We start from the raw sequence: 10,943 nt of genomic DNA on the forward strand, positions 1-10,943 counted from the left end.
GCTACAACTTTAATCATGTGTTCTAACGCTACAACTTGAATCATGTGTTCTAACGCTACAACTTTAATCATGTGTTCTAACGCTACAACTTTAATCATGTGTTCTAACGCTACAACTTGAATCATGTGTTCTAACGCTAAACTTGAATCATGTGTTCTAACGCTACAACTTGAATCATGTGTTCTAACGCTACAACTTGAATCATGTGTTCTAACGCTACAACTTTAATCATGTGTTCTAACGCTACAACTTGAATCATGTGTTCTAACGCTACAACTTGAATCATGTGTTCTAACGCTACAACTTGTATCATGTGTTCTAACGCTACAACTTTAATCATGTGTTCTAACGCTACAACTTTAATCATGTGTTCTAACGCTACAACTTGAATCATGTGTTCTAACGCTACAACTTTAATCATGTGTTCTAACGCTACAACTTGAATCATGTGTTCTAACGATACAACTTGAATCATGTGTTCTAACGCTACAACTTGAATCATGTGTTCTAACGCTACAACTTGAATCATGTGTTCTAACGCTACAACTTTAATCATGTGTTCTAACGCTACAACTTTAATCATGTGTTCTAACGCTACAACTTGAATCATGTGTTCTAACGCTACAACTTGAATCATGTGTTCTAACGCTACAACTTTAATCATGTGTTCTAACGCTACAACTTTAATCATGTGTTCTAACGCTACAACTTTAATCATGTGTTCTAACGCTACAACTTGAATCATGTGTTCTAACGCTACAACTTTAATCATGTGTTCTAACGCTACAACTTGAATCATGTGTTCTAACGCTACAACTTGTATCATGTGTTCTAACGCTACAACTTGAATCATGTGTTCTAACGCTACAACTTGAATCATGTGTTCTAACGCTACAACTTTAATCATGTGTTCTAACGCTACAACTTGAATCATGTGTTCTAACGCTACAACTTGAATCATGTGTTCTAACGCTACAACTTGAATCATGTGTTCTAACACTACAACTTTAATCATGTGTTCTAACGCTACAACTTGAATCATGTGTTCTAACGCTACAACTTGAATCATGTGTTCTAACGCTACAACTTTAATCATGTGTTCTAACGCTACAACTTGAATCATGTGTTCTAACGCTACAACTTGAATCATGTGTTCTAACGCTACAACTTGAATCATGTGTTCTAACGCTACAACTTGAATCATGTGTTCTAACGCTACAACTTGAATCATGTGTTCTAACGCTACAACTTTAATCATGTGTTCTAACGCTACAACTTTAATCATGTGTTCTCACTCTAGAACCTGGACAGCTCCTCCTCTTCACAGAGCAGAGGTTCTACTTCAGGAACTTTCAGCTTCTTGCTGGTTTTACCGGAGCTGTTCTTCCTGTAGATGATGAACTGGGCGGTGACCTGGGAGAGTTAAGGCTCATTCACAAACACACCACAACAAGTCAACAATATTCCAGATATTCCAGATCCTTTTTTCAGTGAAATGATGATCTCTGAGTAAAAGAAAGGATACGAAGAAGTCTAGGAGGAGGACTCCCAGGCTGCCGATGAGCCAGGCCAGATGTTTGAGGATGAAGGTCTGTTTGGAGCCGGTCAGAGCTGGTAGAACCACAATGACACTGAGCCCGTAGGTCCCGTTGCCCATCATGGCCAGGGCAAACAGCATGTATGACGTGCCCTCTGTAGACTGCCTCTTAAACTGGACACAGACAGGGAGATGTTACCTTCTCGACCTCAAAACCGACAGAGAAAAGCTGAGATTTTAGGCTTAGGGTCTTCAAACCATGTTATATAGTTCATCATTTAACCCCATTCTATTACTTCTTCATTTTAACCACAAGTTCCAAAATAATATTCGTTCCTAACATATTTTCACAATGTTTGACAATGTGTTAGTATGCATGATTTGTTGTTGGTAAGTCATGCATGCTCACACAGACACTCAATATATAAAACATGTGTATGTGAGCTGTGCTCTCCCCCTTAGACCATCCCTAGGATCAGTTATCACATTGGGAGTGACAGTGAGTTCTCTGCATGAGCCACCAGTCCAGATGCTGTGACGTCACTCAGCAGAAAACACCAGTATCTCACGCCTGGTTCTAATTTGAAAAACTCAAAACAGCAGCATTCCTCTTTTTTTCTTCTGGCCCCAACTACCTTGAGCCTTCCTTTATCAGCCCTTCCTTCCCCTCCTCTCACCCTCTTCCCTCTCACTCCTCATGTCCCCTAACACTGCTGTCCCTTCACATCTTACCCCACCTCGCCTCCATAATCACACATAGACTGTCACTTACATTTTTGTAGAGCTGTGGAAAACGAGAGGAGAGGTAGAATATGGAGGCCAGGTATCCACAGGCATAACCAGAGATCTCCACGCTGTTAGAGGCACTCTAAAGAGAGAGAGTCAGAGACCAGGTCAAAGAGAGAGAGAAGATATAGGATGAGATACAACACATTGCTCTCTCTCTCTCTCTCTCTCTCTCTCTCTCTCTCTCTCTCTCTCTCTCTCTCTCTCTCTCTCTCTCTCTCTCTCTCTCTCTCTCTCTCTCTCTCTCTCTAGTTTGCCTACGGCGGCACATGGTCAAAGCTTTCCTTAAGTTTGGGTCAGTCACAGTGGTCAGGTATTCTGCAACTGTGTACTCTCTGTTTAGGGCCAAATAGCATTCTAGTTTGCTCTGTTTTTTTGTTAATTCTTTCCAATGTGTCAAGTAATTCTCTTTTTGTTTTCTCATGATTTGGTTGGGTCTAATTGTGTTGTTGTCCTTGGGCTCTGTGTGGTCTGTTTGTGTTTGTGAACAGAGCCCCAGGACCAGCTTGCTTAGGGGACTCTTCTCCAAGTTAATCTCTTTGTAGGTGTTGGCTTTGTTATGGAAGGTTTGGGAATCGCTTCCTTTTATGTGGTTATAGAATTTAACGGCTCTTTTCTGGATTTTGATAATTAGCGGGTATTGGCCTAATTCTGCTCTGCATGCATTATTTGGTGTTTTTCGTTGTACACTGAGGATATTTTTTGCAGAATTCTGCATGCAGAGTCTCAATTTGGTGTTTGTCCCATTTTGTGAATTCTTGGTTGGTGAGCGGACCCCAGACCTCACAACCATAAAGGGCAATGTGTTCTATAACTGATTCAAGTATTTTTAGCCAGATCCTAATTGGTATGTCGAATTTACGTTCCTTTTGATAGCATAGAAGGCCCTTCTTGCCTTGTCTCTCAGATTGTTCACAGCTTTATGGAAGTTACCTGTGGCACTGATGTTTAGGCCAAGGTATTTATCGTTTTTTTTGTGTGCTCTAGGGCAACGGTGTCTAGATGGAATTTGTATTTGTGGTCCTGGCAACTGGACCTTTTTTGGAACACCATTATTTTTGTCTTACTGAGATTTACTGTCAGGGCCCAGGTCCCTCTCTCTCACACAGACACACACACGTGTCACCTCAGTGTTGGCAGAGGTATTGTTGTCAGTGATGGACTTGGGGAGGATCAGGAGGGCCACAGTGGAAGCCCCGCACCACAGGAAACACAACCACTTCAACATGGGGCGCTCTGGGGGAAGAGAGACACACATGGGTCACACACACAGACGCACACACAGTGTTGCTATACCTCCTGGTTTTGTAGAGGTGACCAATTTCAGACAACTTTTTCCTGGAGAATGGAGTCAGTAAGCTGCTTCTGGATGACCTGGTGGATGTTCCTGTTCTTGATCCTATCAATCAGCCATGGAGATACGTCACTCGCAGTGGAAGTAGAAAGCAGCGGCATCTGGCAATGGGGGCCTTCTTTGTGATGGGGGCCTCCTTGGTGATGGGGGCCTCCTTGGTGATGGGAAGCCCGGACCAGACACAGACTTCAAACAGCTTCACCACCCTGGATCCAGAGGTTCAGGCGCCTTCATCCCTGGGGGCTTCCGCGTCAAGATTGGATCAAGGGGTACCTGCGCCTTCACCCTCTATTCTGTCTCCCTCTCCGGTGGCTTCTAACAGGGTTTTAGATCTTCAGAACTCCCCCCTCATCGGACCATAAGGGTGTCTGAGACTCCGGCCCTTCCATCAGCCATGATGGATTCTACAGCTGGCTAGGGTCCATCAGGCGTCACCGCCCATCGATCCTTGAGCGGTCTGCGAGGCCACTCGAGGCGAAAGAGCAGCCACACCACCTCAGCCTTTGCACCAGCTGTCGTCATCAGCAGCTCTATGGTGAGAAAGATCTCGGTTCCAGGGACAAAAACCCTGTGCTACCCTAGAGCACGAGTACAGGACATTACAAGGCTGCTCCCTACCGTTCTACGACAGATGCCGGGGGCTGACGCTGTTGTAGTCCATGTGGGGTCAAATGACATTAGTAGGGCTAACTTGGAACTGCTGAAAATTGATTTTAAAAGAACTGATTCTAACTCCGAAAGTTTCCAAAAAAGCGGCCAATTATTTCAGGTCCAGTACCATCGTTGGGTCACGGCTGTGAGAGATTCAACAAGCTACTGGCATTACACATCTGGCTAAAAGATTACTGTAGCTCTGTTGGCATAGCTTATATAGATGACTTTGACACCTTCTGGATACAGAAGATACTCTACAGGAATGACGGAGTCCATCCAAATCATCTTGGCTCCTGGACTCTGTCCACGCATTTCAAGGCTGCGTTGAGAAAATGACTTATCAATGACCGAAGCCCTGCTCAGAAAATCGCCACCATTGTGTCACTGAGTTGTCGTAGTGCTGCAGCAAATGTACATTGTCCCAGGAGCGTTGGAAGTTATAGTGTAAGTAACCTAATTTATGTCCTTCTAAGTTTGCTGAATGCCTCTGTCGATACTATAGCTATTGTATGCAGTAATCATGTGTCTATGAACCAGAGTTATACTGTTAGCACTGAGGCGGTGTGTCCTAGTAGGAAGTCCACTGTGTGCAGCTCACCCTGCACTATCAGCTCCAACATAAATATGACTGTCATGCTTACTTCTGATAAGCCGCTCAGTAAAACAATCAAGCATCTCAGAAAAGTGCTAAAAATAGCCCACATTAAGTATATGGACACCCCTTCAAATTAGTGGATTCAGCTATTTCAGCCACACCCATTGCTGACAGGTGTATAAAATCGAGCACACCGCCATGCAATCGCCATGCAATCTCCATAGACAAACATTGGCAGTATAATGGCCCGTACTGAAGAGCTCAGTGACTTTCAACGTGGGACCGTCATAGGATGCCACCTTTCCAACAAGTCAGTTCGTCAAATTTCTGCCCTGCTAGAGCTGCCCCAGTCAACTCTAAGTGCTGTTATTGTGAAGTGGAAATGTCTAGGAGCAACAACAGCTCAGCAGCAAAGTGGTAGGCCGCACAAGCTCACAGAACCGGACTGCCGAGTTCTAAAGCGCATAGCGCATAAAAATCGTCTGTCCTCGGTTGCAACACTCACTTCCGAGTTCCAAACTACCTCTGGAAGCAACATAAGCACAATAACTGTTCATCGGGAGCTTCATGAAATGGGTTTCCATGACCGAGCAGCCACACAAGCCTAAGATCACCATGCGCAATGCCAAGCATCGGCTAGAGTGGTGTAAACTTGCCGCCATTGGACTCTGGAGCAGTGGAAACACGTTCTCTGGAGTGATGAATCACGCTTCAACACCCTGCAGTACGACGGACAAATCTGGGTTTGGCGGATGCCAGGCGAACGCTACCTGCCCGAATGCATAGTGCCAACTGTAAAGTTTGGTGGAGGAGGAATAATGGTCTGGGGCTGTTTTTCGTGGTTCGGGCTAGGCCCCTTAGTTCCAATTAAGGGAAATCTTAACACTACAGCATACAATGACATTCTAGACGATTCTGTGCTTCCAACTCTGTAGCAACAGTTTGGAGAAGGCCCTTTCCTGTTTCAGCATGACAATTCCCCGTGCACAAAGCCAGGTCCATACAAAAATGGTTTGTCGAGATCGGTGTGGAAGAAATTGACTGGCCTGCACACAGCCCTGACCTCAACCCCATCGAACACCTTAGGGATGAATTGGAACACCGACTGCGAGCCAGGCCTAATCGCCCAACATCAGTGCCCGACCTCACTAATGCGCTTGTGGCTGAATGGAAGCAAGTCCCCGCAGCAATCTTCCAACATCTAGTGGAAAGCCTTCCCAGAAGAGTAGAGGCTGTTATAGCAGCAAAGGGGGTACCAACTCCATATTAATGCCCGTGATTCTCGAATTAGATGTTTGACGAGGAGCAGGTGTCCAGATACGTTGGTCATGTAGTTTATGTAGCTTAAGAAACTCACCCTGCACTAACATAAATAACATGAGTATGTCTACCTCTGCTAAGCTTCCCAATAAAGCAATAAAAACAATCAAGCATCCCAGAAAAGCTTAAGAAACAAGGTTCATGAAATCGATAACTCGCTAGTAACAGTTGACATTCATATACTGACCATCTCTGAAACTCACTTAGATAATACCTTTGATGATATAGTGGTAGCAATAGATGGTTATAACATCTACAGAAAATACAGAAATGCCAACAGGGGTGGTGTTGCGGCCTATTTTCAGAGCCACACTCCAGTAAAGCTTAGAGAGGATATAATGTCAAGTACTGTTGAAGTAATATGGCTACAGGTTCATCTGCCTCACCTAAAGCCCATTCTTGTAGGACGCTGCTATAGACCACCAAGTGCTAACAGTCAGTATTTGTTATAAGTCAACCTACCAGGGTGTTTACAAACAGCACAGGAATGAAATCCACATGTATTGATCACATCTTTACTAATGCTGCAGAAATCAGCTGTAAAGCAGTATCCAAACCCATCGAATGAAGTGATCACAATATGGTATTTGTAGTGATTCCTATGTTGATTTTGTAAATAATATTTGCTGGTTTGTGGTATGTAATGAGGAGCAACCAGACGCTGCACTTGACACATTTATGAAATTGCTTACTCCAGTTACTAATAAGCATGCACTGTAAAAACTGTTAAATCCCCATGGATTGATAAGCAATTGAAAAATGTTATGGTTGAGAGGGATGAGGCAAAAGGAATGACAAATAAGTCTGGCTGCATAACCGATTGGCAAATTGAGAAATCATGTGACTAAACAGAACAAAAATAATAAAAAGCTATACTATGAAACAAAGATAAATTATATAAAGAATTATAGTAAAAAGCTTTGAAGCACCTTACATTACATTTTGGGCAAAAGGTAAACTCAGCTCCATCATTCATTGAATCAGATGGCTCATTCATCATAAAACCCACTAATATTGCCAACTACTTTAATGATTTTTTTAATTGGCAAGATTAGCAAATTTAAGCATGACATGCCAGCAACAAACGCCGAATCTACACATCCAAGTATAACTGATCAAATTATGAAAGACAATCATTGTAATTTTGAAATCCGTAAAGTGAGTGTGGAATTTTTTTTTTTTTTATCAACAATGACAAGCCACCTGGGTCTGAAAACTTGTAGAGGAAATTACTGAGGATGATAGCGGACGATATTGTCACTCCTATTTGCCATCTAAGCCTACAGGAACGTGTGTGCCTTCAGGCCTGGAGGGAAGCAAAAGTCAGCCTGTTACCAACCCTTAGTAAACTTTTGGAAAAAATTGTGTTTGACCAGATACAATGCTATTTTACAGTAAATAAATTAACAACAGACTTTCAGCACGCTTATAGTGAAGGGCACTCAACATGCACAGCACTTACACAAATGACAGATGATTGGTTGTGAGAAATTGATAACAAAAATATTTTGGGAGCTGTTTTGTTAGACTTCAGTGCGGCTTTTGACATTATCGATCATAGTATGCTGCTGGAAAAACTTAAGATGTTATGGCTTTACAACCCCTACTATATTGTGGATTGAGAGTTACCTGTCTAACAGAACACAGAGGGTGTTCTTTAATGGTAGCCTCTCCAACATAATTCAGGTAGAATCAGGCATTCCCCAGGGCAGCTGTCTAGGCCCCTTACTTTTTTCAATCTTTACTAATGACCTGCCACTGGCTCTGAGTAAAGCCTGTTTGTCTATGTATGCGGATGACTCAACACTATACATGTCAGATACTACAGCAAGTGAAATCACTACACCACTTAACAAAGAGCTGCAGTCAGTTTCAGAATGGGTGGCAAGAAATAACTTAGTCCTAAATATTTCAATAACTAAAAGCATTGTATTTGGGACAAATCATTCATTAAACCCTAAGCCTCAGCTGAATCTTGTAATGAATAATCTGGAAATTGAGCAAGTTGAGGTGACTAAACTGCTTGGAGTAACCCTGGAATGTAAACTGTTATGGTCAAAACATTGATGCAACAGTAGCTAAGATGGGGAGAGGTCTGTCCATAATAAAGCGTTACTCTGCCTTCTTAGCAACACTATCAACAAGACAGGTCCTACAGGCCCTAGTTTTGTTGCACCTGGACTACTGCCCAGTCATGTGGTCAGGTGCCACAAAGAGGGACTTGGGAAAATTACAACTGGGCCAGAACAAGGCAGCACGGCAGGCCCTTAAATGTACACATAGAGCTAACATTAATAATATGCATGTCAATCTTTCATGGCTCAAAGTCGACGAGAGATTGACTTCATCACTACTTGTTTTTGTAAGTATTGACATGTTCAATACAGCAATATGTCTGTTTAAACTACTAACACACAGCTCGGACACCCATGCACACACAACAAGACATACCACCAGAGGTCTCTTCACAGTCGCCAAGTCCAGAACAGACAATGGGAGGCACAGTAGTACATAGAGCCATGACTACATGGAACTCTATTCCACATCAAGTAACTCACGCCAGCACGCCCTCCTCTCCCCTGTAACTATTTCCCAGGTCGTTGCTGTAAATGAGAATGTGTTCTCAGTCAACTTACCTGGTAAAATAAGGTTTAATTAAAAAAATGAAAAAAAATCTGTAAAATCTGATTTAAAAACCGATAAAAAAATACACCTTATGGAACAGCGAGGACTGTGAAGAGTCATACACAGATACAAACACACACACACACATACAAACACACATAACATACACACTATACACACACGTACACCTGGATTGTGTTGTAGTGGCCGGAGGAACACACTTAATGTATTGTGAAATCTGTTGTAAAATGTATTTTAATGTTTAAATGTTTTATTGTAATGTATATTACTGCCTTCATTCTTGCTGGAACCCAGGAAGAGTAGCTGCTGCCGTGGCAATGTAGATATTTAATCAATACAAATACCTGTGAGATACCTGAGCTATGGAGAAAGGGGGGAGGGGCTTGTAAAGGCATGGTATGACCTCCCTCTCTCTTTCTCTCCCTCACTGGCCACATAGCCACACACAACACACACCCTCCTACTGTTAAGCAATCCAATATGTCTTCCTTTTGTGTTCCAGCCCGCGGCTGCAAACTGGACTAACAAAAGGAGCTTTACAATGTGAGCATTTGTCAAAGTCATCAACTTTTAGTGGGAACTATTTCACTTGAAAACACACACACACACACACACGTAGTCATGTCATACACATTAGGCATGGATAGCTGGGCATAGCTGTTAGCATTGTCAACATGTAGCACATTATGCGAGTACACAGATTGTACCCTCAGAATTGCACTTACAATGGAAATATGGACCTACAGCACACTAGCTACAATGCAAGGAACAATGCTGATTCTCACACATGTACAATCACGGCAATCTATTGTATTTCCATATTGAGTGGACGGTGCAATATCATGATCAGGCTGGCCTTACTTTTAGACAATTTGTTCTTGATCTTGTAGTAGAGGAACTGGGAGATGAGCAGGAGATCAGTGAAGATGTAGAACACTACTGTCACAATCTGAGAGAAGAAAGAGAGAGAGAGAGAGCAATCAAATATGATTGACAGTGGCACCCTCTGCATAGGCAAGGGTCAGAGCAAGGTTAAGGGGGGGGGGGGGGGGGGAGAAAGAGAGACAACAAGATATAAAATGGAGGCAGAGAGAATGGTTAAGAAAAGGAGAGAGTGATGTGACATGTCAACAGATACTTGGATTAGAGGTCTCTTGGATTAGAGGTCTCATAAACTGGTTTTGCAGAGCCACACTGACTCTCTCTCATTGCTATGGCAATAGATCAATAATGGGTTTATTAATCTGTCATGAGTATCTTCTTAACACTGAATGTCAGAGAAATTTGAGATGGCAGCTGTTGATCACAACATCTGTGATCATTAATTTGAATTAGTATTATAAAGACAATCTACTTTTTCCTTATAGAAAGCCTTCCTACTGCAATAGTGGAAAAAACTTACGGTAGAGTAGACAGCAAGAAACAGAACATGGAGATCAGCCCGATGACTACACTCCAGTATTCCCACACATTCTCCACGCATTCCTCGAACAGATAGAGGATCCAGGGCGTCCCGTTAGAGCACAGTGGCCGACCCTGCACGGTGGAAGTCAGGTTAGCAGCCACGTTTGCAGTCCTCCCGGGGAAGCGGGCAATGGGCCCACCTTCAGTCCCTCTGCCTCCGTGGAAAAATCTGAGCGCGACGATGTGGAAGTTTTCGTTGACACCAAACACGGAACGCCCTCGAGCCCACCACCTGATGGACAACACGTAGGCTACAGGTTGGCAAACAGGCGTGTGGCGCATTTGATAAATCTGCAAGGCAATATACATGGTCATGGATGGAATTACGAATTGGCAGTGGAGATTAGGAGTGGTGTCGGGTGGAGTAAAAAATTAAATGCATTGTTACCGCACTTTGGTTTCAGCAACAAAATGCATGCACCAGACAACTCTGATACTTTCTACATTTATGAAAAAAATTTACATATTGGTCATAACCTTTTGTTGGGGTCGAATAGGCCTACAATGTTGCCATTTGATAGCCTACAGACCAGAAGGCAATATATCGCTTCTCATCAAATTAATGTTGGTCTGTTGGTCTCATAATA

At 43.0% G+C, this 10,943-nt stretch overlaps 1 pseudogene across 1 annotated transcript; it reads right to left on the bottom strand.

Annotated features, from left to right (window-relative positions):
* Nucleotides 1-1,296: 1,296 nt before the first annotated feature.
* LOC311115324 (lysosomal amino acid transporter 1 homolog) lies at nt 1,297-10,638 on the bottom strand (annotated as a pseudogene). Its single transcript has 6 exons — nt 10,247-10,638; nt 9,754-9,896; nt 3,450-3,559; nt 2,310-2,405; nt 1,526-1,711; nt 1,297-1,413 (listed from the first exon to the last, which is right to left on the bottom strand). The product of its transcript is annotated as a lysosomal amino acid transporter 1 homolog (transcript).
* Between the last annotated feature and the right edge of the window lie 305 nt (nt 10,639-10,943).

The sequence above is a fragment of the Coregonus lavaretus genome, assembly GCF_964263955.1.
Source record: "Coregonus lavaretus genome assembly, contig: HAP1_SCAFFOLD_1614, whole genome shotgun sequence".
Taxonomy (NCBI): domain Eukaryota; kingdom Metazoa; phylum Chordata; class Actinopteri; order Salmoniformes; family Salmonidae; genus Coregonus; species Coregonus lavaretus.